Source organism: Hippocampus comes, unplaced genomic scaffold (assembly GCF_001891065.2).
Source record: "Hippocampus comes isolate QL1 unplaced genomic scaffold, H_comes_QL1_v1.1 scaffold125, whole genome shotgun sequence".
In the NCBI taxonomy this organism is placed as follows: domain Eukaryota; kingdom Metazoa; phylum Chordata; class Actinopteri; order Syngnathiformes; family Syngnathidae; genus Hippocampus; species Hippocampus comes.
Window position 1 is genome coordinate 392,501 of NW_017805453.1, and position 25,126 is coordinate 417,626.

A 25,126-nucleotide genomic window follows, 5' to 3' on the forward strand; every position below is an offset into this window, starting at 1 on the left:
ACACATGGGAGAATTTCGCCGATAGATGAGGTACACGTTGACTGATTTGGACATGTTAACCACATTTTAAACTATCAGGGACCTTACACGATGAGGAAAAAAAAACGGCCATGCGTTTGCTTCGTACTCTTATACAGTATTGTGTTGTGTCCTCAAGAAGACATCACACATGGAACAATATCTAAGGTAGTGGCAAGACTGACCTGTGTCAGACAACAAAAAAAAAATCATTGACTTGGAAAAGTAAAAAAAAAAAAAAAGTCTTTCAGATGGATGTAGCGCTCGTGAAATTGTAAGCTAGCAAGAACCCTTTTATCCTGCATGTTTCAGATGCTTTCCTCCTCCAACCCAAACAATTCAAATGATCAAGTCATCAGCAAACTCTGCAGAAGCCTGGTCACGGTCACGATCGTTCCAATCAGGTGCGTTGGAGGAGGGGAACATCTGTACCATGCGGCATAGTGGCTCTGGAGGACAGGATTTGGACACCCCCGGGTTATGGTAACTGCCTTGCAAAGTATTTCACTAATGCTGATCTGATCTGAAAACAAAGAAAAAAAATCTACTGTCCGCCTTCAAAAAGTAAACAAACAAACAAACAAACTAAAAAATAAAAAAAAATCTAAATGAACCCAGCCAGGCTTGTGGGTGATGAAGATAAATCGAGTGGAGAGAACATCACAGGACTGCCTACTGCTGAGACCACAATTACATTCTTCTTGGCAGCCATTTGTCAGCAATCAGAAAATATTCCAGAATGAATATTGAACTGGTATAACGGAAAAAAAAACCCAAAACACACTCCTATCGCACCCCACACCACAGGATAATCCATACATCCATTTCCATCCATTTTCTGTTCTGCTTTATCCTCACAAGGGTCGCGGGGGTGCTGGAGCCTATCCCAGCCGTTTTCGGGCGGTAGACGGGGGACACCCTGAACCAGTTGCCAGCCAATCGCAGGGCACACACAGACGAACGACCATCCGCGCTCACATTCACACCTAAGGACAATTGAGAGTGTTCAATCAGCCTGCCATGCATGTTTTTGGAATGTGGGAGGAAACCGGAGTACCCGGAGAAAACCCACACAGGCCCGGGGAGAACATGCAAACTCCACACAGGGAGACCGGAGCTGGAATTGAACCCGGTACCTCTGAACTGTGAGGTCGATGCGCTAACCACTGGATCACTGCGCCACCCCCACAGGATAATCATTCATGAAAATCCTCTAGACATGATAATCGGGCCTGATTTGGGTCACATTGGAGGGAAATTGCTTTAAATTACCTCGATTGGCGATATGTCCACTTAAGACACAATTGGAGGAAATGTTGAGAGAAGAAAAAAAAAATTGCCAACTGATCTCACTTCCTACCCTGCTGCTGCTGCTGCTGCTGCTGCTCTCTGCCTCCGGTCTACGCTCACGCCCCATCCCTCCCCATTCAGCTCCATCCTAATGAGGACAAGGCTGCCTCTACATAATTGAGCAGACTAATTCAATTACAAGGGAGCAACAAAGTTTAAGTGGAGCAGTTCTTCCTTGATGAGCCAAAGGGGGTTCAGGCGAGGCCGCGAGACGAGTGGTTCGAGTGCATCGCCGGCCCCTGCGAGCTGCAACATTAGCGGGTTGATGTGCCATTATTGTACAGACCGGGGATGCGCTGCGGCTCTTAAAAGGCAGATTTGCCGATCAAGTCGGTAAGACTTGAGAAGACAATGACTGGTAAATTCGAATTGCCAAATGTGACTGGATTATTTACTTGGTATTTAATTGGCATTATTGAGATAATGATTGCCCCCCCTGACCCAAGAGTATGGTACATATTACAATAGCAGGGGCCGAAACATTAGGTACACCTGGATGTTCCGATGTGATCCGGTCGGAAAAAAAAAAAAATCTGCCTCAACAAAGTTAATGTTGACAGATATGAGACATATTTTTCACATTTTCATTCTTAGCGATGTGCTGTACGTTTTGGGTTTAAGTCTTACGCAACCCGGAATGCATCATAAGAAGCCGTGTTTTTCATCGAATGTTTTTTTACCTTCCGGGTCCTCTCTCAATCTATGTCAAGCAATTTAAAGTTATTGTTGCACAATCAAGTCGGGTTAAAAGCATATGTGCAGGAATGCGTACATATTTGAAATAACTTTTTACTTCTTTGTATTTATCGAGTTTGTATGAAGCTAGAATGTGATGTAAAATGAGTTCATATTTCAATGTTAAAATTCATTTGGATTCTTTCTTACGTCCTTTTCAAATTTCTTGAGATAATAGATTTTGAAGGGGTTTTTTTTGTTAAATATAAACTGTAATCATTCAAATGATACAAAATTAATTCGTGTGAGTTTTCCTTTTTCAACTGATTTTTTTTAATTGAATTTCAATTGAGAAATTATGTTTCCCACACATTTTTGATATATTGAGTTTGCTCTGTAGGGTGCAGTGCAAACTACAACCACAATAATAAATACATTGTTACTTCTTAAAAAATATATATATCAAAAAAAAATCTGCATTCCCTATTTAGTAGCTCCACATGCACAGAGTTCAAATTGAACACAAATGATTATTCCACGAACTAGAACACCTAATGTACCTCATTTCCTCAAATTGAAAGTAGGGGGATTATTTTGGCTGTTGAGTGCAGCCAGTGCCGTTTTTCTCATTACGTGGCCTCCCAGAAGGAACAAGTAGCTCATTAGATTGAATCAAGCGCTGTGATTAGTGATCAATGATTGCTTCAATGTGCTGTTTTCCTCTTTCAGATGCGTTTGGCTCTGTGGCAGTCTGATGAAAAGAAGAATCTGGAAGGATGAACACGTAGGCCCAGCTGGAGATAACAAAACCTTTGTGTGATCTTGTCTTCGTGGAGAGTCGGTGTCACTAATGCTTTGTTTTCCTTGAATAAAGCGCTCTGTCTATCTTCCCATCTCACCCCAAAAAGACAGCTGCCGCTCTCATTTCGAGTGCATCACTCTCTGTCATACGCATTCAATCAGACACACGGCACTCAAATGTGCCGTGTGGGAATTTTCAGCGGGGAAGATGAGAAATGGACAAAGAGGAAAGTGAGCATAAACGGCTCTAAAAATAGCTAAAGAGATGCAGAAGTTGTGTCAGAGACAACACAAAAATGTCAAGGTGTAAGCTGTGTCTGTGTGTGTGTGAGTGCAGAAAAAAAGAGAGAGAGAGGGGGGGGGGAGAGAGCGATTTGAGGTTTAAGTTCAGTGTTAAGGGGTTAAGCATTTTCAAAGATAAGCTTTGAGCAAGGGGCGAGGAAATGTATGTGTCAGTCAATTTTTCAAGCAGTGGGTGTGCATGTGCGTGTGTGTGTGTGTGTGTGTGTGTGTGTGTGTGTGTGTGTGTGTGTGTGTGTGTGTGTGTGTGTGTGTGTGCTGCAAAGAGTTGGTGATAGGGCATCGGAGTCATAGATAATGAAAGCAGATTATGAGAGAGATAGAGAAATACTCGACCGACAGAGATTGACAAATATATATATGCTTATCCGCTACAAGGGTACCCAGAGACCAAAAACCATCCGCGCTCACACTCACACCTAAGGACAATTTAAAGTGTTCAATCAGCTTGCCAGGCATGTTTTTGGAATGTGGGAGGAAACCGGAGCACCCGGAGAAAACCCACGCAGGCCCGGGGAGAACATGCAAACTCCACACAGGGAGGCCGGAGCTGGAATTGAACCCAGTACCTCCACACTGTGAGGCCGACGCACTAACCAGTCGACCACCACCCTAATAAAAAACAAATAAATAAAAAAAATAAATAAAATAATTCGGTTCCTGTGGGTAAAATCTCATTCTCGAAGAACCTTTGGAAGTATCCAGCCCAAACACAACGTGTCAATGAGCCAATAATTTTCAGCTACTTTTTATAGTGTCTCGTTTTTGTTGGGCCTATTAATTGACCAACTGCGCCTGTGAGCATTTGCTTGCCAAACAGAAATCCAAACGCCGATAACTGGAGTGCAATGTCGGCCACTTAAGGAAAAGCCTGACTTCAGCAGGACAATTTAGAACGACTCCTTCGTATCGATTTCAATATTTGCACCATTCCACGTTGTGTAATTACCTCGGACGGAAACGAAACATTACTACACCTGCCCCTTGAGACAGCGGTCCAACACGGCATAAGTTCACACGTGTGTTTTTGCACCTGTGTCAAAGTCCACCATCATATCCTATGTCTTGAGCGGGAACCCCCAAAAAAGTACCATCTCATAAACTAAACGCTTGCATAATTTAGAGGCAACGTTGACAGATAATCGATACTCATTTTGGGCTTTGGCAGTGCCAAGTAGGCTTGTATTGATTGTGATGTGGAAATGTGCACGCGTCTCTACGTGCGTGTGTATGTGTGTTGGCACGCGTGTTGCTGGATTTATGGTAGAGTCAGGCAAAGAGCGGCTAGTGGGGAAGGAGGGGAGGGACGGCTGGAGGAGAGCGATTCTGATGGAGACGAGACCTTGAACCCCGACAAACGTGAATGAGCAGCAAGGAGATAGTGCCAACATGCCTAGACGGGAGGATCCAAAGACCGATGTGTGGCCAGGATTCCCAGTGTGCTAAGGTGGCAAAATTACTCACGATATCTACTGCAGTACTTTGTCAAAGTAAAGATGCAACATTATTGTTGACCATTATTAGACACAAGGGGACACTATCCTGAAGATGACGGGAAAAAAAAGGGAAAAAAAACAATTTAGTAACAGTTAAAAGCTGCCCTTTGTACATTTATTTTTATTTGCAACTTGCCGGCTAACCTGATATGATCTCTTCACTTTTTATACTGCTTATTGTTTTTATATTGACTTTGCAGTGCCTTGGGTTTTTTATGGCCACCCGCTATTGTCTGTGTCATTCTTTACTGTCGTACACTGTTGCCCCTTCGGTCTTTGCCGTAATAGAAAGTTTTAAGCCATGTCTGTTTCTCCCATTTTCAATGACAGGATAGTAAAAATAATGTTTCTATTTGATAGCTCTTTTCTTCCCTTCGAATTAAGCGGCAATAAAGCTCACAGCTTCATCCAAACAGTTGCATTACGATGGCCCTTGCCATTTAAAATGGAGGGGAAAAAAAGAAAGGGAAAAACCTGGACAGGAGGCTACCAGTGATAGTGACGATCAAAAGCACAAAACACAAATCCTTCTTAAACGTGGTATATGTTTCTTTCTAATTCAGTGAAACTCCTCTACAACGAAATCATGTTTGCAGCAATACATTTTTCACAACAGGGGGTTTTTCACTGTAGCAAATTTGATCTCGGATGTAAACACACACACACACACACACACACACACACACACACACACACACACACACACACACACACACATATATGTACGCCAAATGTATGTGTACACGCACGCACAAACGTAAGTGTACTCTTTATATTTAGTCCAATAGTGAATAAGTATGAGCATACACTTATTTGACACTTCATATAGTCATTCAGCGTAGAAAGAAAAAAAGGGAAAGAACTTGCAAACTTCCCGATCAGCATTCACTTTCACTTACATCAGTTTCTTGGATGATGTCTTTTATTTTGCTTCCTCCGTCTTTCATTTTGATCACTTTTACCCTCTCTTGCAGCGTCAGAGCTCTTTTTGTCTTAGCTGCTTGACATCCAGAGGTCCGTTTTGTTTTAGCAATGCAACGTTCTTGCTGCGTCTGAAACTAACAATCACAAATACTTCCTGGACTACTGCGCATGTGTACGCCAGTGTGGTGGTTGCTGTTGCCGTTTCCGAACAAAGCAGTAGAGGTCGCTGTTGGATTAGACTTCGTTGTAGTGAATCTCGTCGCGAGGCAAGAGCAGGAAAAAAAGATTTCGTATAACGCCACAGGGTTTTTTTTCATTGTATGGGGGGCAGGAAAGTGGGAATGGTGTTAATGCATGAAGATTATTTCACACTAGGGGGTATTTTCGCCCATGTATGTTTCATTGTAGAGGAGTTTCCCTGTATGACACTTGTCACTATTGACATTTTACCGACAGCTCCTATTCGACCTGCCTGGAAGTTATTTGTCCCGTTGGTAAATTGGTATCAGTGCGTTGGTATCGGAGCACATTTCAATTCAGTGTACACAATTACAGTTTAATAGAAAAGCCGTGACAATGGACCTCCGAGTTGTTGGTGAGAATGAAGCACGGGTGGAGGTATTAGAAGAAGTGTTTAGGCCCGGAAGAAATTAAATTGGACCAAGGCCAGCCGTCCAGCCCGAGAAACAGAGAAACAAGAGAAACGGCCCGCCTGGCAAATGGCCTTCATCTCGGGGTGTAAATCTGTCCCTCGCACCTCCGACCCATCCACGCACACACGCTGGCGTTTTAAATAGCTCTGCCGCTCCTCTAAATGTCCCTTAACTCAGTCGAGGGAGCAGAGTGACAGATGAAGAGAGAAGACGAATGCACAGGCAGACAAATGACTTGGCGGCCTATAAAAACACAAAGTCATGTTCAAGTTCCCCCTTTATTTGCCGCTCTGTATTCAACTCTTTCGGCCTTTTACGGTCGCCCTTGAAGTCGCGCCACACGCTACAAACAGGATAGTTTTCCAGTTTTCCACATATCCCCGGCATGCGTTGTATCCTGCTACACTTGGCTCTGTTTGTCAGTGCTTGATGAGCAGCCCGACGGGAAGCGCTGGCAACAAAATCCGAGCCAGCACGCGCTCGGGTCGCCATCCAGCACTGCAGCACATTGGCCAGCTGTGTTTGTTTGCCTGATGAATGCAATTAGTTTTGCGATACATACACACACTCACATGGGCCCTTTTTTTTTTTTTTAAAGAATAATCGATTCATCTTTTATATTTTTAAGTGCTAGAGAAAAAATAAAATAAAATAACCATCTAAATCTAAATCGATGCAATGCAGTGACAAATGGAGACTATTTTTACCCCCCCCTCCCCCCAAGACAAAACTGCCAAAGAGCAATGAAGCAACTTTTGAAAGTGGTTCAAAAAATAAAAGAATAATCGATTCATCTATTTTTAAGTGCTAGAGAAAAATAAAATAAAATTAAATAACCATCTCAATCTAAATCAATGCAATGCAGTGACAAATGGAGACTATTTTTACCCCCCCCTCCCCCCAAGACAAAACTGCCAAAGAGCAATGAAGCAACTTTTGAAAGTGGTTCAAAAAACGACAGGCAAAGGGGCCATTACGGTGGCCGAGGCTTTTAAGAGGTTTAAGGCAATGACCGTATAATTGCAAAGTGCCCCTCCCGAGCTGGAATGAAGCCAGGAAACTTGCTCATCCAAAAACTTTCCCCTTAGGCTTCTTTCAAAAGAATTGTTGAAAATTACTGTAAAAAACACATACAAAGGCAGCTTTTCCATTAAACCCATGCAATGCTTCACATGTCAATGTCTTAAATCCCCATTCCAAAAACAAAACAACAAAAAACATGCCCTTTAAAGTATTCATTGCGTTACAAGCAAACCAGCGCATTTTCAAACAGATGCAGCAGAATAATAACAAAATTATTGCACGCCAGATGTTCCTAGAAGGGAGTATGAGGCTGGCTTGTATATTTGATTAGCAAAAATTGATGAATCTTTCGTTTGTGTGAGCTATGGGAAGAACATACCAGAAAATAAGAACTCAAAATTCAACTTCTTGAATAACACACTCAAACAGTAGCACAATTATTTTGGCTGTGAGACTTGGACAAATCGCCCCAAAAATGTTTGGTTGTTAGCAGGCCTAATTAAAATTATTGAGGCTTGAAAAACAACAAAGAAAACATTTTTTTAAGCCTTCTAGCTTTAAAAAAAAAACAAAAAAAAAACACCAAAATCCTGAAAATAGGGTATTGGGTAAACAGTAGCAAATATTTCAAGCATTTGTATGCAGGTTAAAATGCGAGCACCAGAGAAGTAAACAAAAACAAAGACGCGTGAAAAAGGGAAGAATTATCTACAGATAAACTGAGATATGTCAAAACAAACCTCTGATTTAAAATTGTTAAGTGAGATTATACCAAGGCTATTTTAAAACATGCCTGTATATGTCAAATTTGTTCGTCAGTAGGCCTTCATTTAAGTGTAACTCTGGGCAAATGTTGCGTTGAGCATCAACTGAAGACATTTAAATTCCTTTTTTTTTTTTAAAAACTCCAAGTGGTCAAAATCGAATAACATCACCCCCAGAAACAATAAGAGCTGCACTAAAACTCCCGATGGGAGAAGTCGAAAAACAAACAATAGTTCATGAAGGGCGCGGAGTTCTTTGAAACCCCTGCTGGAAATATAAAAGGTGAAAAAAAAAAATAATACATCACAACGGAAACAGAGACAGTTCGGAACACCAACAATGCTGACCTCTTCTAATTGCAAAAACTACTTGGGGCCATTTGGCCTATCACCAGGTAAGCCAGTATAATTATGGGTCGACCTTGAGGCTAGCAGTGGGTCCAGTCACCTCGCAGCCAAAAATCTGTCACAAACCTGCTTGTGCACTGATGGTAACCAAACTGGTTCCACGCAGCATGGCACCATCTGCCGTGGAAAAATACTTTTTCTGTTTCTTATTCATGCCCATATATACACATACACACAGCCATGTTGCAAAGAGGTTCCAGGCAGCTTCTATCAGACTCCCAAGGGTGCCCCAGTCCAGCCGGCGCCATTTCGCCTATCTCATTCGCTTGACTTTTTTTCTGCCACAGAGACTCAAAGTCTGTCAGTAGGCTCCAGTGTGTGATTGTGTGTGGTATAGATAGCACACGCCTGAGAGAGGTTGACTTATCTCCGGTCAACTCTGGCCAGACTCTGGGTCTTATTTACAAAAGGTGTGTGCGGTCAAAAACAGGCGCAAATTCAATTGCTCATACAAACAGACACGGGAGCTGATCGACTTGCTGGGCGTGCCCAGAATTGCGTCTGCGAATGGGCAAAAGTGCGACGCACCTCATTTTCACATTGTCTGAGAAATATGCGAAAATTAATGAACTCAATATGTGCGATGTGATTACTCAAAGCTCAGACAAATTGCAGCGGGTGACTTTGCATTTTTGAATACGACATCTGAAAAGCAAACGATAACTGACAAAATGTGAGATGAATGGTGCTCTACCGCTTGTCGAAGCATTTTTGAAATGCCAGAAACAAAAAATACATTGCACCAATAATAAGCTTTTGGGTGAGCTCGAGGCCAACTTGGAGCCAGTTACAATAGCCATAGCGTAACAACTATAAATATATTTTAAAAATGAGTGAAGTCAAGCAGAACTTTTATACGCTGGCTGGATTCCCCCAAAGTATTAGAGCAATAGATTTTTCTGTAACAGTAACGTGGCCGTATTGCATTTCCACTAACTCTTCCAATTCCATCACATCCAAATGTATTTTGCACTTGCAGTGCTGTCCCAAATTTTCCATGGTGAAAACCATCAGAACGCCTTAAAGAGCAAAACAAAATAAAAATAAATGATGTGGTTTCCACCAGCCCTCCATGTCTTCTATCTGTCTTCTGGCACCTGCATATGTGCACAGTTTGACTCCATTTGGATTGAGCGTCCAGATGCATGCAAAGCTGGCCCTGAGTGACTCGAGCCCAAAGATGGCGAGCGCTCTCTCCAGTTAATGCATTCACCAATCCCATCTTTTCAGGCTAATGACCGGCACTGTCACATGCGCACGGAAGATGAGCTGCAAAGCAAGACCAGGAAATTGAGCGAGGAGATTGCCTAAAGCAGCCAGACTGGCCCCGCAGATGCTGGATGGATGGATGCATGGATGGATGGGTGGATGGATGGAAGATTTATCTATCCATCCACAGCCACCATCCTCCCACACAATAAATATATCCATCCCTTCATCTCAAGACAAAATCATCCATCCATCCATCTATGATTCATTATCCACACAGTCCAGCCATCCCCTGAACAATGCATCCATCCAACCATATCATGACCTGTGTGTCCAACCACTCATTCATTAATATGCAGTTCTGTCCATCCGTCAATCTATAATCATTCACCCAGCCATCCATCTATCCAACCATCCAACCAAACATCCATCCATCCTGTTCAAAGTTCATTTCACCGATTAGCGTATCCATCCATCTATCTATCCGTCCATCCGTACAAAGCAGCAAAATCATCAGTAGCAACAGGACTTTCAATTGGCCCATAATGGAGCCAACATTTATTCTTGAAAATTGTTTAAAGCAGGTCCTTCATGAATGACTGACATCGTCTACATCCATCCATTTTCCAAAGTGCTTTTCCTCACGAGGGTCGCGGGCATGCTGGGGCCTATCCCAGCTATCTCGGACAATGAAATTTATATTTAGTAAACAGTTGATCAAATGTGCCTCGATTGTAAAATGCCATTGATGCATGTATAGCGTAGCAAAGTGCTGTAACTGCCAAGTTAAAACCAGATGAATAACTGCCAAGAGTAAATGCACATTACAGGCTAAATGCACATTATAGGCATACATATGTTTGAGACGTTTCCCTGGTTGTCAGGCCAACTGCCGTGATAATCCTTATGGTGTCAGACCATTTGATGGAGTTATTAAAGCCCAGTCAGCTGGTGAATGAGCGTGTGCGTGGAGAGCCTCTTTGAGTGTTCGTTTTGCTAATTGGCATGCTCAAAATTGGCTGTCAGTGGACATGTAAAGTGTGGTAGCTTATGTGGCTTTGTGTGTATAGTCAAGGGTGTATTTAGTCTCGAGGAGTTATGAAACTAATATGCCCGAATTAATTTTTTGTTTGTATTACTTTTCGACACACTTTTCAACCATCTCACGAGAATATGTTTTATTGTTTGTATGTATGTTTTCATTTGTATCATTTTATATGAATTAGAATATTGAAATCATATTCATAGCACAATTTTATTCCCTTCAAAATGATCATTTCCCCTCCCTTCTGTAACCGCTCTAGCTTCAAAGAGTTGTTTTTTTTACCATTTGCCTGGTCGGCGGTGTTAACGGAACTCGTCTAACTTTTAACTTCATTCTTCAATCACGTAAAAGAACATGTGAGTTGAAAATGCAGCAAATTCCGATCAGCATATTTTTGCCCTCCACTGTCATGGTACCTGAGGAACACACATTTTTTTTTTTTTTTTCCGTATGTAGTTAGCACTTCCAGCTTCCCTGGTGGGTCGTAATCAGAGAGCTGTAACGGCGGCCATTAATATGCCAGGACAAACACACAATAAAGCAGCCACTTTTACAACAGCGCTCAATAGTAGTCCTCTACAGGGGCCCAGCAACTACTCACAACAACTATTGACTGGTGGGTGGTTTGGTTGGGAGAAGGGGTAGAGGAGGGGTCGGCGGTGGGGGGTCAATATATAGATATACACATGCTCAAGAGCTGAAAGTAAATGCATGCAACTATAAAATATGTTTTATTAGGCATTATGGTCAAATGCAGACATCGACATTGTTGCTTAATACGATTGTAAAGGCAGCTGCAGGATCAGTTATAAAATGCATGCATACTAAGGACTATGAAGTCCCCCGGGGTCTTTTAGTATGGCTGATATGATCCAATTCGGGGTTTTATTTCGCGAGCAAACATATTTTGCTGATGTTACTTAAAATGTATTCAAACAATGTGTCACTTTCTCACTCTCCAGGGTGTATTATAGTAATAAAAAAAAGTTATTGAATTTCTTTCAAAGCACGGAGCACTTAAAACGTGGGGCATTTTGCAGGAAAATAAATTCCCCACTGATTTTGTATGTTAAAGAATGACAAATGTAGTCACTGAGTTTAGATTTCCTGCATCTAATAAAAGCATGCGAAAAACGAATGACGATATCATTTCACGTCAGATGAGATTCTTATTTTCTACTTCACGCCTGTGTTAAAAATCAAATCGAGTGGATGCTCTGAGGTCAACTACAACCGGATCTATGGTGGATTGGGTGATTTTTCCCAAACTTCAACCCAACACCTAAATAAGAACCGTCCATGTGAAACAAGAGAAACAGAAATACTTAATTCCAGGGTCTCGGTGTCACCATCATCAGTTTTGATATATAAGCTGTCCCGATCTGATCATTTGATTGGAAAATGATCATTTCCAGCTGAAGGGTATCGACTTAAAAAGATCCGATTTTTTTTCTTTACTTTTTCAAAGGTCACAAAGCAAAAAATAAAAAACAAATATGGAACAGCAATAGCGTAGTTTTATATGACATAATGGAACATGTTTTAGTAATTATATTTAATGAGCGAGCGTAACAGATCCGGGATTCGATAACAGTCTGCGCAGGTGCAGCCCACCACAGTGTGGGCATTTTCTTCGGAGCGAGGAAGAAATGACCACAAGGTTTTGCGCTAGTCTGAAGCTCGGTAAGAAAAAAGAGGCAACGAGGTGTGAGGTGAGATGTGGAAAGATTTTGCTGACACGACCGACCGACGGTGATAACAAACGAAAGATGCAACAAACTAAACTAAGCCTACAAAGCCGCACTGCCCAGAGAAAGGAACAATATAAGCAAACATTCCTGTGTCTGACCTCCTTTGTGAAAAAAGTTGAAAATTGACTGCTTAGCAGATGGAACGCGTTGAAATGCCTAACAACTTGTCTTGTTGGTGAATGAGTGGAGTTGAGCACCACTCAGCCATCTACGCAGATGCAATGAGTCACTATGTATTTAATTAAAACCCATGCTTCTAAAAAACAATGTTTATGTTTTGGTTATGATGGAGGAAGTCAAATACGCTCAAATATAGGAATCCAGCATCCCTCTGAAGACTAAACCGAATATCTGAGCCGGGTGGTGTATCCCTTTAAAGGTACGCTCAGCACAGGCCCAATGTGACTTGACGGTTGGGTGGCCTAATGGCTGTCACGCAAGTGACAAATAAAGGGCCTCGTTGTTTACAAGGTTGCAGATGCACGCAGACACACACTTTTATAAAGAATCATGGCCCCGTGCTTGAACTCTGAGTTAAAAAGACTGTCCATTAGCACTGGACCGAGCACTGTTTCAGGTTTAATGAAGTACATCGGCAGAGAGAAAAGAGCAGGGCTGATTAATGGCAGATAAAGAACAAGCCTGCAAAGAAGTAATAAGAAGGTGACGAGCTAAGAAAGGGTGAGGGTGATTTTTTATTCAAGTAAAAGTAGTGACTTGGAGATGCGAGTCTCCCACCCGACAATGGTGATAGAGAAAATTGTTAATTTGACGATTGTGTTCATTCATTCATTCATTTTCCGATCCGCTTCATCCTCACAAGGGTCGTGGGGGTTGCTCGAGCCTATCCCAGCTTTCTTCGGGCAGTAGGTGGGGGGACACCCTAAACCGGTTGCCAGCCAATCGCAGGGCACACATAGACGAACAACAATCGGGCTCACACTCACACCTAGGGACAAATTTGAGTGTTCAATCAGCCTGCCATGCATGTTTTTGGAATGTGAGGGGACACCGGAGTACCCGGAGAAAACCCACGCAGGCCCGGGGAGAACATGCAAACTCCACACAGGGAGGCCGGAGCTGGAATTGAACCCGGTACCTCTGCAATGTGAGGTCGACGTGCTAACCACTGGAGCACCGGGCCGCCCGATTCTGTTCATGTTCTTTATAATTCACAAATCAACCATTTTTGTTGCAATGAATCAATACAAATAAGTACATTCAAACAATAGATAAACACACTGATCTGAATCGGATAATTCATTTCAAAGACGTGAGCGCATCAAATCAAATCGAATCGTACCACGATCAAGACACGTGTCTAATCGTCCCTGATTGGAGAGATGCGCATCCTGAATATTTTATATTATATATTTCCTTTTCTCCTTTAACCAAACACTCTCCTTTCTTTGCAAAGGCTTCAGAAGGCTCTCACGTCCTGCGTCTATGCCCACTGCTTAATGCTGACCAAAGCCCGGCGTGACTCTCCTCGGCTCAGCGGGAAATGATTAAAGTCACAGTCTGGTCTGCCGGTGGCACTCGGGCGGAACCACTCAGAAGCAGTGCCGGGCCTCTTTAAAAGGCAAAGCGCACGCACCCACGCACACGGACGAATGGAGTCAGTCACCTGTGCAGGGTCATGCGACGAGCGTTCGGCGTTAAGCAGCGGCTCTGCTTTAAAAGGTAAAGAGGGAGGCATGCGGGCGGCGTGGGTGTTCATTAAAAGAAGCAGCGCCATTCACAGGGAGAAACAAGGCCGTAAAGGCAATTAATCTGGCCATAAACAAGCCGTCACGCCTGTCCGACACAGCCACGAGCGCGCGGGCATGACAACGGCATCCTGGGGGAGGAAGAGGGAGATGAGCCTCTTGTTCCTAGTGGCTCAACTCCTCATTAACTTTCTGCATGGCACTCGCAGATAAATCCAAAGATATAAACACTTTTGCTCTCCCTTTTAATCGAAAAAATGCGTTGTCTTCAAACCACTGTGGTAGAAAGATGCTCAGTAATAAAGGCTAAAGCGGTCGGCGGGGATTCTATTGCCAGTGGGCCAAATGTCGACTGCAGGCCAATTGTGCTTCAATCCAAAGGTGTTTGCCCCTGGGAAAAAAATAAAAAATAAAATAATGCAACTTCCTCGACTGACACTGACAGCAGTGGAGTGGTATTACTAAAAAGACTGTCTGCCTCTCGTTGGTGGTTACGCACATTCAATGACATAGTGGATACGGTTGAAAGCATTGTTACTTTTTTGCCAGTGGGCCAAATGTCGACTGCAGGCCAATTGTGCTTCAATCCAAAGGTGTTTGCCCCTGGGAAAAAAATAAAAAATAAAATAATGCAACTTCCTCGACTGACACTGACAGCAGTGGAGTGGTATTACTAAAAAGACTGTCTGCCTCTCGTTGGTGGTTACGCACATTCAATGACATAGTGGATACGGTTGAAAGCATTGTTACTTTTTGTCACGTTGCGTACTAGGCAGAAAGAGAGAACTGCTTCGTACGCAACGGAGCGAACAAGAATAGGTGGATCCCCGAAATAGCAGGCACTGACAAGGTCTTGTCAAAACAAATAATATTTATTACAACGAAAAAATACCGTCTTAAAGGACAACGGAAAACGCTGGTCAAAACGAGAACCAGGAAATAATGTTAAGTGAGAAAAGAAAGCGCTTGCAAAAAACGGCAAGGAAAAGATAAGACAATTTACGCGGAGCACTATGTGTTAAAGATAATCCCACTGGGATGACGAAGTAGCAGCGAAACAGCAATAGGGTACGAAATACGAAATACAAATGCGTGTATGGGCAATAGCAATGGCACGGCAAGCAATACTCCGGCAATGAGTTGACAGCCGGAGCGCCTACATAAAGCAGGTGTAATCACAAACAAATGCGCAACAGGTGTGCAGGTGGCAGAGTGAGTGCCTGCCACCTGCTGTCGAATACGGGACTCAATCAGCCTGCCATGCATGTTTTTGGAATGTGAGGGGACACCGGAGTACCCGGAGAAAACCCACGCAGGCCCGGGGAGAACATGCAAACTCCACACAGGGAGGCCGGAGCTGGAATTGAACCCGGTACCTCTGCAATGTGAGGTCGACGTGCTAACCACTGGAGCACCGGGCCGCCCGATTCTGTTCATGTTCTTTATAATTCACAAATCAACCATTTTTGTTGCAATGAATCAATACAAATAAGTACATTCAAACAATAGATAAACACACTGATCTGAATCGGATAATTCATTTCAAAGACGTGAGCGCATCAAATCAAATCGAATCGTACCACGATCAAGACACGTGTCTAATCGTCCCTGATTGGAGAGATGCGCATCCTGAATATTTTATATTATATATTTCCTTTTCTCCTTTAACCAAACACTCTCCTTTCTTTGCAAAGGCTTCAGAAGGCTCTCACGTCCTGCGTCTATGCCCACTGCTTAATGCTGACCAAAGCCCGGCGTGACTCTCCTCGGCTCAGCGGGAAATGATTAAAGTCACAGTCTGGTCTGCCGGTGGCACTCGGGCGGAACCACTCAGAAGCAGTGCCGGGCCTCTTTAAAAGGCAAAGCGCACGCACCCACGCACACGGACGAATGGAGTCAGTCACCTGTGCAGGGTCATGCGACGAGCGTTCGGCGTTAAGCAGCGGCTCTGCTTTAAAAGGTAAAGAGGGAGGCATGCGGGCGGCGTGGGTGTTCATTAAAAGAAGCAGCGCCATTCACAGGGAGAAACAAGGCCGTAAAGGCAATTAATCTGGCCATAAACAAGCCGTCACGCCTGTCCGACACAGCCACGAGCGCGCGGGCATGACAACGGCATCCTGGGGGAGGAAGAGGGAGATGAGCCTCTTGTTCCTAGTGGCTCAACTCCTCATTAACTTTCTGCATGGCACTCGCAGATAAATCCAAAGATATAAACACTTTTGCTCTCCCTTTTAATCGAAAAAATGCGTTGTCTTCAAACCACTGTGGTAGAAAGATGCTCAGTAATAAAGGCTAAAGCGGTCGGCGGGGATTCTATTGCCAGTGGGCCAAATGTCGACTGCAGGCCAATTGTGCTTCAATCCAAAGGTGTTTGCCCCTGGGAAAAAAATAAAAAATAAAATAATGCAACTTCCTCGACTGACACTGACAGCAGTGGAGTGGTATTACTAAAAAGACTGTCTGCCTCTCGTTGGTGGTTACGCACATTCAATGACATAGTGGATACGGTTGAAAGCATTGTTACTTTTGACCTCGTAATTGAAACTGTTTTCCACTCACATTCTCCACTTTCTCCACCTCTACTGCTTCATTTTTCTCACAAATGCACGAACATATATACATTTTCACCACTTTTCCTGAATGAAGTCTGTGCCAAGGTAACGAATAACTAAAACTTGAATGGAAAAATAACAAAATAAAATAAAAACAATATTTTTAAAAGAGCAAAAACTGACCGAAATTACATTTTACGTTTCCAAAACTAACTAAAATTATAATTGTCAAGGAAAGTGTCCTTCGTTTTCATCTTTGTCAATTTTTTTTTTAAACTCATGAGCCCTTGGGGCTGATTTTAAATGTATTTACGTTGGTGTTACAGCACGTTCGCCGGACAAACAGTCACCTGGGAGTTGTGGTGCTTCTATTATATGACCGCTACGAGTGACGTCATCTTGAGGCTGCAGAAGAAAAAAAGCGCCACTAAATGATGTCGCTCCTTGGGGACAGCCATGCTTGTAGCTTGCGTGTTAGGAATGGCTTCCTTGCTATTGTCACCTAACAAAGTCCGAACGTGACACTAGGTAACAACTGCCCTCCTTTTTGGCTCATATATGAAAATATATATATTTTAAAAATATATCTATATGGTCTCTCCATCCCTCGGTCTATCTTTCTCTCTTTGTATCATGCACACAAGAAAGACACAATTTTGAGGGAAAAAAACTAAAACTAAAACTAAAACCAATAAAAACTATCATAAAATGAAAACTAATTAAAACTATCTAGATTTAAAAAAAACTCAAAATGAAATAAACACTAACTAAAATTAACTATTATTACTAAAATAAAGAAAAAAAAAACAATCATACCATTATTTTTCAAGAGGACTGAAATGGCCCCTCAAACCGGGTTCCAGGAATGATGTCACCTGCTATATTTGATGGCCTTTTGTACCATCAGTCTGCGATGCATTGTAATTCTAATATTGATACAAAGATATTCAAGTTGAACTGATGATGTCATTACACTGAATCATTGGAGGAATCTGCCCCACATTCATAAAAAAACAGCCACTACGCCATACACTAATGTGGTCATTTGTCCACGGTGAAGCCATTTGCTATTTTATTGCTCATTTTCTCCTTCGCGGCGGCATGGGCCATCACTAGCTTTGTTATTTTAATGCGCTTTCTCAGAGCGTTGACCAGCTGGAGGTGACGTACACACTGAGATGATCGCCAGACGATTCGAAGGCACATGCAGACAAGCAATCATTCACACTTTTGGAGAATTTAATCTGTAATGATCTTAAGTCTGTGTTTCGACTATATCCCCCTTTGTGTTAGGACAAAACATTTTCCAGAAACTTTTGCAAAGGTTGAATACTGAAACACACCGAGTCAAAATGGTAAGTGATTTCAATCTTCGCTTCCCCGCAGTTCTAAAACACCCAATTTATATTTCTTTGAAACCCAAATGTTCCTTTTTTTTAAATTCAGGGCCGCACAGATGATTGCTGATGATGGGTGCAGGCTTCCGCCCTATTGAGTCATAAGGACAGCATTGTGATTACCTGGGCTAAGAATAGTAAGGTTTCTAGTCGTGGAGTTGTGTGTGCGCCATATAGCCTGCGGCTACACTTTAACTAGATGCATCAGTAGCGGAGGAGGAAGTGTAACAATGCTGAAGGTACAAACAGACACAAAGGCACACATCCAATATCATTCCTAAGCTATTGGCTACATGCATGGAAACATATCACAAAGACATTCGAGGACAGGTAGGGTAAAGAAAAAAAAAAAGAAACATCTTTAAGTTTTTGTCAGACTGTACAAAAACAGCCAACTCCACCAAAGGTCAAGAATCCAATGTGAAGACGAGACCAAGGCTCTCGCAGCACCACTTTTCTCCTAAATCCAATTATCTTTGGGGGGAAAAAAAAAATAAAATAAAATCTTGGTCATTATTTTGGCGAAGCGTGACATTTTCGAGCGTTAGGGAACCCTGAAAGTATTAACGTTGTCTCACTACGCCTTTTAAGCAATAACTCTGCCCTTCAGGGGGAAAGCAATGCACGTTAATAAAAATATGATCATTTCGTGCAAGGCATGAACAGGCAAATGTGTTGAAGGTTAGATAAAACCTCACGAGGTAGAACGGGGTTTGGCTATTTTCCCAACCTGCATTTCAATCGACAGTTTATAATTTTAGGTGTGCGTACTTTGGCCAACAGGGGTCAGTATAAGGCAGATGTACATGACACGAACAACCCTTTCACAACTAAATGACTCGGTAAGCTGCAGCAATAGTGCCATCTTCATTTTTTTTGTAGAGGATAAAGAATATATGCATGTGGGTATCGCTATATTGTCTGCCTTCATGTGTTTCTGCTAGGGCTAAACGATTTTGAACATTACAATTACAACATTACAATCAACATTACAATTGTGATTCAATATGCAATGTTTTTTTTCTTTGTTTTTTTTTTTCACAAACATGTAATCAATCAATCTGTATTACAATAAACAATATCAAAGTTATTAGCCCTAAATGTTTTCGTCATAGATTAGGCAAACACCATCAACCATGAATCCATGTGAAAGACTATAGTTATTTATCGACTTCAAGTAAAGTGACAGAACACTTTTACTCGCAGTTTATGAAGCGTTCACTACAACAACTTCATAAAATTCATCGAAACAAGGGTGGCCTGAGCATAATTCAGTAAGTCATAAATTAGATAACAACAACGCAAATAAATCTGGCACTGGGTTTATCAAGACACTATATACATACGTAAATAAAATATACATACGATTGAAAAATATCGGCCAATTGAAATGTTGCAGTCCTCCCCCCACTCCCTTCCACCATTGAGTGAGTCAGGTCACTTTTTCATTGAGGTACCATTGTGTGGCCTCGTCTGTTGAACTTGCAACAGTGCAACACTTTGCAAAGGACAAAGTTATACAAAGTAATTAGTTTTCTCCGGCAAGCGCGTGTACGAATGTGTATGTGTTTGCATTACAGGTCGTCCTGAACACCCCACACAGGAGCAATTAATGTCCAGTGGTATCGCATTGAGGTGAAGGATAATTCACTTTGCAGCGGCACATCTGTCTCTCGAACAGGACCCGCGCTTCAATTAAAGCAGAAGCACTTGGAGAGCTGAGCCTCCAGAGGATTAAGTGCATGTCATAAAGACAGAAGAGACCGGCGGCCGTACGTCCACGTTCCTATCCTGACACTTTAGCGACAGATGACAGGAATAAATCAGTGCCAGCACCAATGCAGAGCGAGTAGTCTGCATGGATAAATTGACAACTTAGGCACACTTTTGAATACATTAGCATGTATCTGACCACTGGCTACAATATCAGGTGTACCTGTCGTTAGTCTTTCATGATCCATTTTCTATCACACTTGTCCTCAGACTGGAGAGAAAAGACTTTCTTTGAGGAAGTCAGGAGAAACAACATCACCGAATAACAGCTGGGATCTTTCTACAGATGCTCCATTGAGAGCGTGCTCACATGCGTGATGTGCGTGTGGTTCAGCAGCAGTACAGCGGCTCACAGGAAAGCATGCCAGAGGGTCATTTAAAAAAAAAATTAATAAATCACGGGCAGAGCTTGCGCTTCCCTGTAAGAACTGTACGGATCCCGCTGTTGACAAAAAACGAAGACCATCCTAAAGGACGCTTCGTGCCATGGTCATTCGTCCTGTGAACTTTTGGATCAACGGAACGAAGGACAAATAGTTTCAGAGAAGGTTTTTACCGAACTGCAGTCAACACATTGGACAAACCAACTCATGCTGCTTTTTTTTTTTTTTTAATACTCATCTTCCTATTTTATGTTTTTTTTTTGCAATCTGACTTGATTTGATTGATCAAATTTGCGATTTTGAGTTGCCGACTGTATGTCATTCGGAGTACGGTGAGCCAAATGTCAAGTCTTGTTCCAGAACTTCTATTGGATCCCATTAGATTGTGTTCATAGTGAGTTGCTATGAAGTGAATGGCAGTAAAATGAGAGGGGGAAAAAATGAATTCTATAGTGGTAGGTGTGTATGTGTGTGTGTGTGTGTGTGTGCGCTATTCATCAAACAGAGCCCAACCGATGCTCTGAGTGGCAGGTACACAGGTAGCTGTCACTGACTCACAGCTGATGAATATTCACAGTAATCTTGCTGCCTTATTTACTGTGCACCCACACACACACCGGGGTTCCCACTTTGCATGCTTAAACACACACACACACACACACACACACACACACACACACACACTCAACCTGACAAGCATCAGCCCAGAGAGGTGACCTTGAGGTTAAAACACACTTTTACGACTGTACAATTCCTTCCCTGTCAATGTTCGCCTTGTTCAATTCCCTTCATTTTGGGATATATTACTTGTGTGTCTCAAAAATAGCTTCCAAGCTCGTGTGAGTGAGTGTGTGTATGAATGCATGCGCGTTACAGGTAAGGCCCTGGAGAGCAGTCCAAGTGGCAGCAACTTCCTTCTAACTTCTGAATAAAACATTCCATTTGTAGCCGACAGAGGCGCACCATAAATCACCTTTGCCACTACCCGCCGAGCGTGGGGATGAGATGGGGCGTGTGTGGAGGAAGCAGAAAGAGATGCAAGCAGGGCTTGTAATAGTGAAAGATGTTTGAAGAGGGAGTGAAATGAACAAGATGGAAAGCGGAAATCAAATGTGGCGAGACATATGAAGTTTTGGGGGCTTGCACAAACAGACATAAAAGGTTTTTGGCACAGGGACTCTGGGTTGAAAGCAGTCTTGCTCCACAATGGCGTCGGTCACATTAGTGTAAGGAATTAACTAAAAATAAATGATCAAGGAGTCAAGATGAGCTCATTTAAACTGTCGAACTATGAGATGAAACATTGCAGTCTACACCTTTCATAATGTTCCAGAGACGAACTAAAATAATTAGCTAGTAGCTAGCTATCACGAGAGACAAACGTAGCAGTCCACATGTTCACTCCCCCTTGTCAAAAACCACAAACAGATTCACTTAAACCAGTTCAATTTAATCCAAATCAAAGGGCCTATCTAGCTCAAGGCTAACACTGTATGACACAAATCAAAGCAGCAGCTAGCTAGCTTATGGCAAACACAAAGAGCTGACAAACATTCCACATCTTTACATTTGTGTTGCGTTTTGTCCAACACGGCAAAGAAATTGGACTGAACTGAACAACGCCAGTCACAGAAGATCCAAATTAAAGCATGAGCTAGCTAGCTTGTGGCTGGCACGAAAAGCTAACAAAAGAGTATACATCTTCACGCAGTACTCCTCCTAAAAAAGTGCGTACAGATTGTACTCAAACAACCATAGTCGCAGACTTCAGTTTCAGGCAGTTTTTTTTTTGTCTTTTTTATTTTTCTGCCTGAACCAAGTTTTACCTTTATTTGGGTTTTAAGATAAAAATATTATGAATGGATAAACTGACAACTTAGACATTTCAATCATTTATCAACTTCGTATCAGAGATGCTACCACTTGCAACTACTTTACAGCTTGGACGGACACAGATCGTTTGAGAAACGGTCGGGCTATAAATTGAATTAGCAGTTTTCACTATGAACCTGGGGCCTGTCCATGATAAATTTGTGTGGTAGAATTGTTGAAACCTCGCAGAAATGTGTTCCAAGCAACATTGGTGGGCAGCTGGTGGAGGGCATCCAGCCCAGTCCAACTTGGTCCAAACACAGGCCTCGGTTTCAGTCCAAATGTGTTTGCCAAAAGGGCAAAAAGGGCAAAAGCACTTTTCAGAAGTTCTCTTTAATAAATATCTGATGGTTTCCGGGGTTTCAAAGGTCAATGGAAGCGAATTATTATCGTTTGACAACTTCCGGCATGAGTGTGTTGTTTGACCAATAATTCCAGGTAGGACTGCAACTGATGAATTGCCCACCAAGCACACGTGTGGTTTTACGGCAGCAGGCTTGCTTTGGAGTCAATGAGACAGTTAAAAAGCTCTCTTGCCGTGTTGAGGCGGAGAAAAGTCGACACATTTATCTATGTTTGAAGTTATGCTGCGTATGTGCAATGACCACGGTGGGAGTAAGTCGGACATAAGTCATAAAATGTTGTTTCAAGTAGAAAGGGGACAGAGAATCACAGGAGAGGTGCACACGGCGCATAGGAACACAGCACCGCAGCCCGTTAGTGACAGAATTTAGTGCGAAAAGTTTTGGGGGGGAGGGTTTCGGTGGTGTGGCGGTGGGCTGGTTATTTAAAACTTTTTCCACCGAGTGCTGGACACAGAAACAGTGAAGGAAATTAGGGCTGCTTTGATATTGTTCAACATTTGTTTCATCAGAAGAGTGAACAATTGATGAATGAATGTTAATTGGACAACATGGATCAGGGTAAACATATACTTCCGAAAAACGGAAACGAATCACAATGTTACAGCATACGTCAGCCAGAACGAGGAGCCTGTAAGGGCTGAAGTCAATTCCGATATTATATATATACACACACATATATATATATATATATAAAAGCAATGTTCTTGATGTTTTGAACCAGTGCTGAATTTCAATGTTGCGTTTGGAGGTCTGCACATTAAATGTTCTCAGAATTACATGACAGTAGTAGTCTAGTTTATATCACAATATAAAGTAAACTTTCAGAGTGAAAGGATCAATTTCACAGCATGATAGGAAGTTTAGGCCATACCCTGCGACTGGCTTCAAAAAGTCTTGACTCAAATTGCTTGAAACTTAGGGTTGGACTCGACATTTTTGCCACAGTAGCTTGGAACTTCATGTTTAAGACTTGAGACTTATGACCAGGTGCTTATTTCACTTATTTTGGAGCGAAAGGCAAACCAGGTCACGGTGCTCATATTTGTGTGCTCACCTCTAAACAAGGTCTTCAACAATAAACGTCTTTGAAATCCTTCATGAGGATTCTTACCAAATAAATGAATGATTTCAACAATTGTACTGTAATTAATAAGAATAATGTAGGTTAGCATTTTGACTGCTTTAATTCTAGTTGCGTTTTGACCAAGACGCGAGTCCTACGTGCATTGATGTAAGATGGAAGGGTCAACTGCATAAGAAATAAGGGGAGCGCATGCAGGAACAAACGCACTGGAAGCTATACCGAATAGCACATATGAGGAACTGTTCATGCTTCGCATTAAAGTACAGTACAATCATCAGGGGCAGAAGTTGATCCGTTCGCCAGGTGGCTTTTTAAAGCGGATCGCTGACTCCACGCAGAAATCAAACAACATGCGTGTTCCCCTCAGCCGAGGGAGCGAGGAGTGTTTCACATCTTGCTTGTGTTCATCTCACCATCTGTCCATGGAACTGTGAGTGTGACTGCGTGCGACTGAGGTGATTATTTTATTTATTTCTTTCTTTATTTTTAAATCCACACGCTTCATTCCGTGGTGGGCTTCCATCCGCGAGTGTCTCACCCTCTACTAATAGCTCGCCTGCAAATTTACAGCCAGCACATGCGCTTGCATTTAGCCGGCGTGTCGTATATCCTCCTCCCAACAAGCACCGACACGGGTGCAGACGCAAAACAGTAAATTCCGGTTTTGGAGCCGGATGCTGGCACGCAACTGAATAAAAAAAAGACACCTCCTGGTCTTTTATATTTGTTTTGTTTAAATGGGCCGCATATTTACCACTCCCACGGTCACAGTGGGCCTTTTTACCCAATGTGGAATTTATTAGTTCAGTTATTCTACTTGTTCAAAAGCCGAGTGAAGCATCCTGCACCCATTGCTCGATTCTTCTTTTGTCTTATTTACCTGACACTAAACAAATAAGCTTCTCACAGTGCAAACACACACACACACACACACACACACACACACACACACACACACACACACACACACACACACACACACACACACACACGTGCATGCGCATGTACACCTTTAGTACAAGTCAGAAAAAAAACACAGAGAGGGAAAAACACACATTACGGGGATGTTGCAGGGGTAATGGACTTGGTAATTGCTTAGCAACAGGCAACCTGTCTAGCGAGGTACCCACTGCAAGTCTGCTTGTGTGTGCGCAAGTCTCTCTCCCTCACACACACACACACACACACACACACACACACACACACACACACACACACACACACACACACACACACACAAACATTTATGTTTTCACTTTGCCCATCTCACCGAGTCCCCTGCTGCTTGCGCCGTCCTGCTGATCGCGTTTGTGTCAGATACATCACAACACCACTAAGCCTCACCGACAGCTTGTGTGCGGCAACAGACACTCGATAAAGGATGAGGATCTTGTGTTGAGAAAAAGGGATTTCACAATTCACCTGAATCCCTAAAAAAAATCCAATTGATTACTGATTTCTCCTGTGTTGTTCTGTTGAAAGAGACATTATGCAAAACCGGCTCTTTATTGCCATCAAGGTTACAATTCAAACAAGGTCTGTGGAAATTCCTGGGCACATTTGCATAATAACTA

At 42.6% G+C, this 25,126-nt stretch overlaps 1 protein-coding gene across 1 annotated transcript in view; it reads right to left on the reverse strand.

Moving 5' to 3' along the window:
- schip1 (schwannomin interacting protein 1) overlaps positions 1 to 25,126 on the reverse strand; it is a 234,990-nt gene that overhangs the window by 164,701 nt on the left and 45,163 nt on the right. The window lies entirely within an intron of this gene.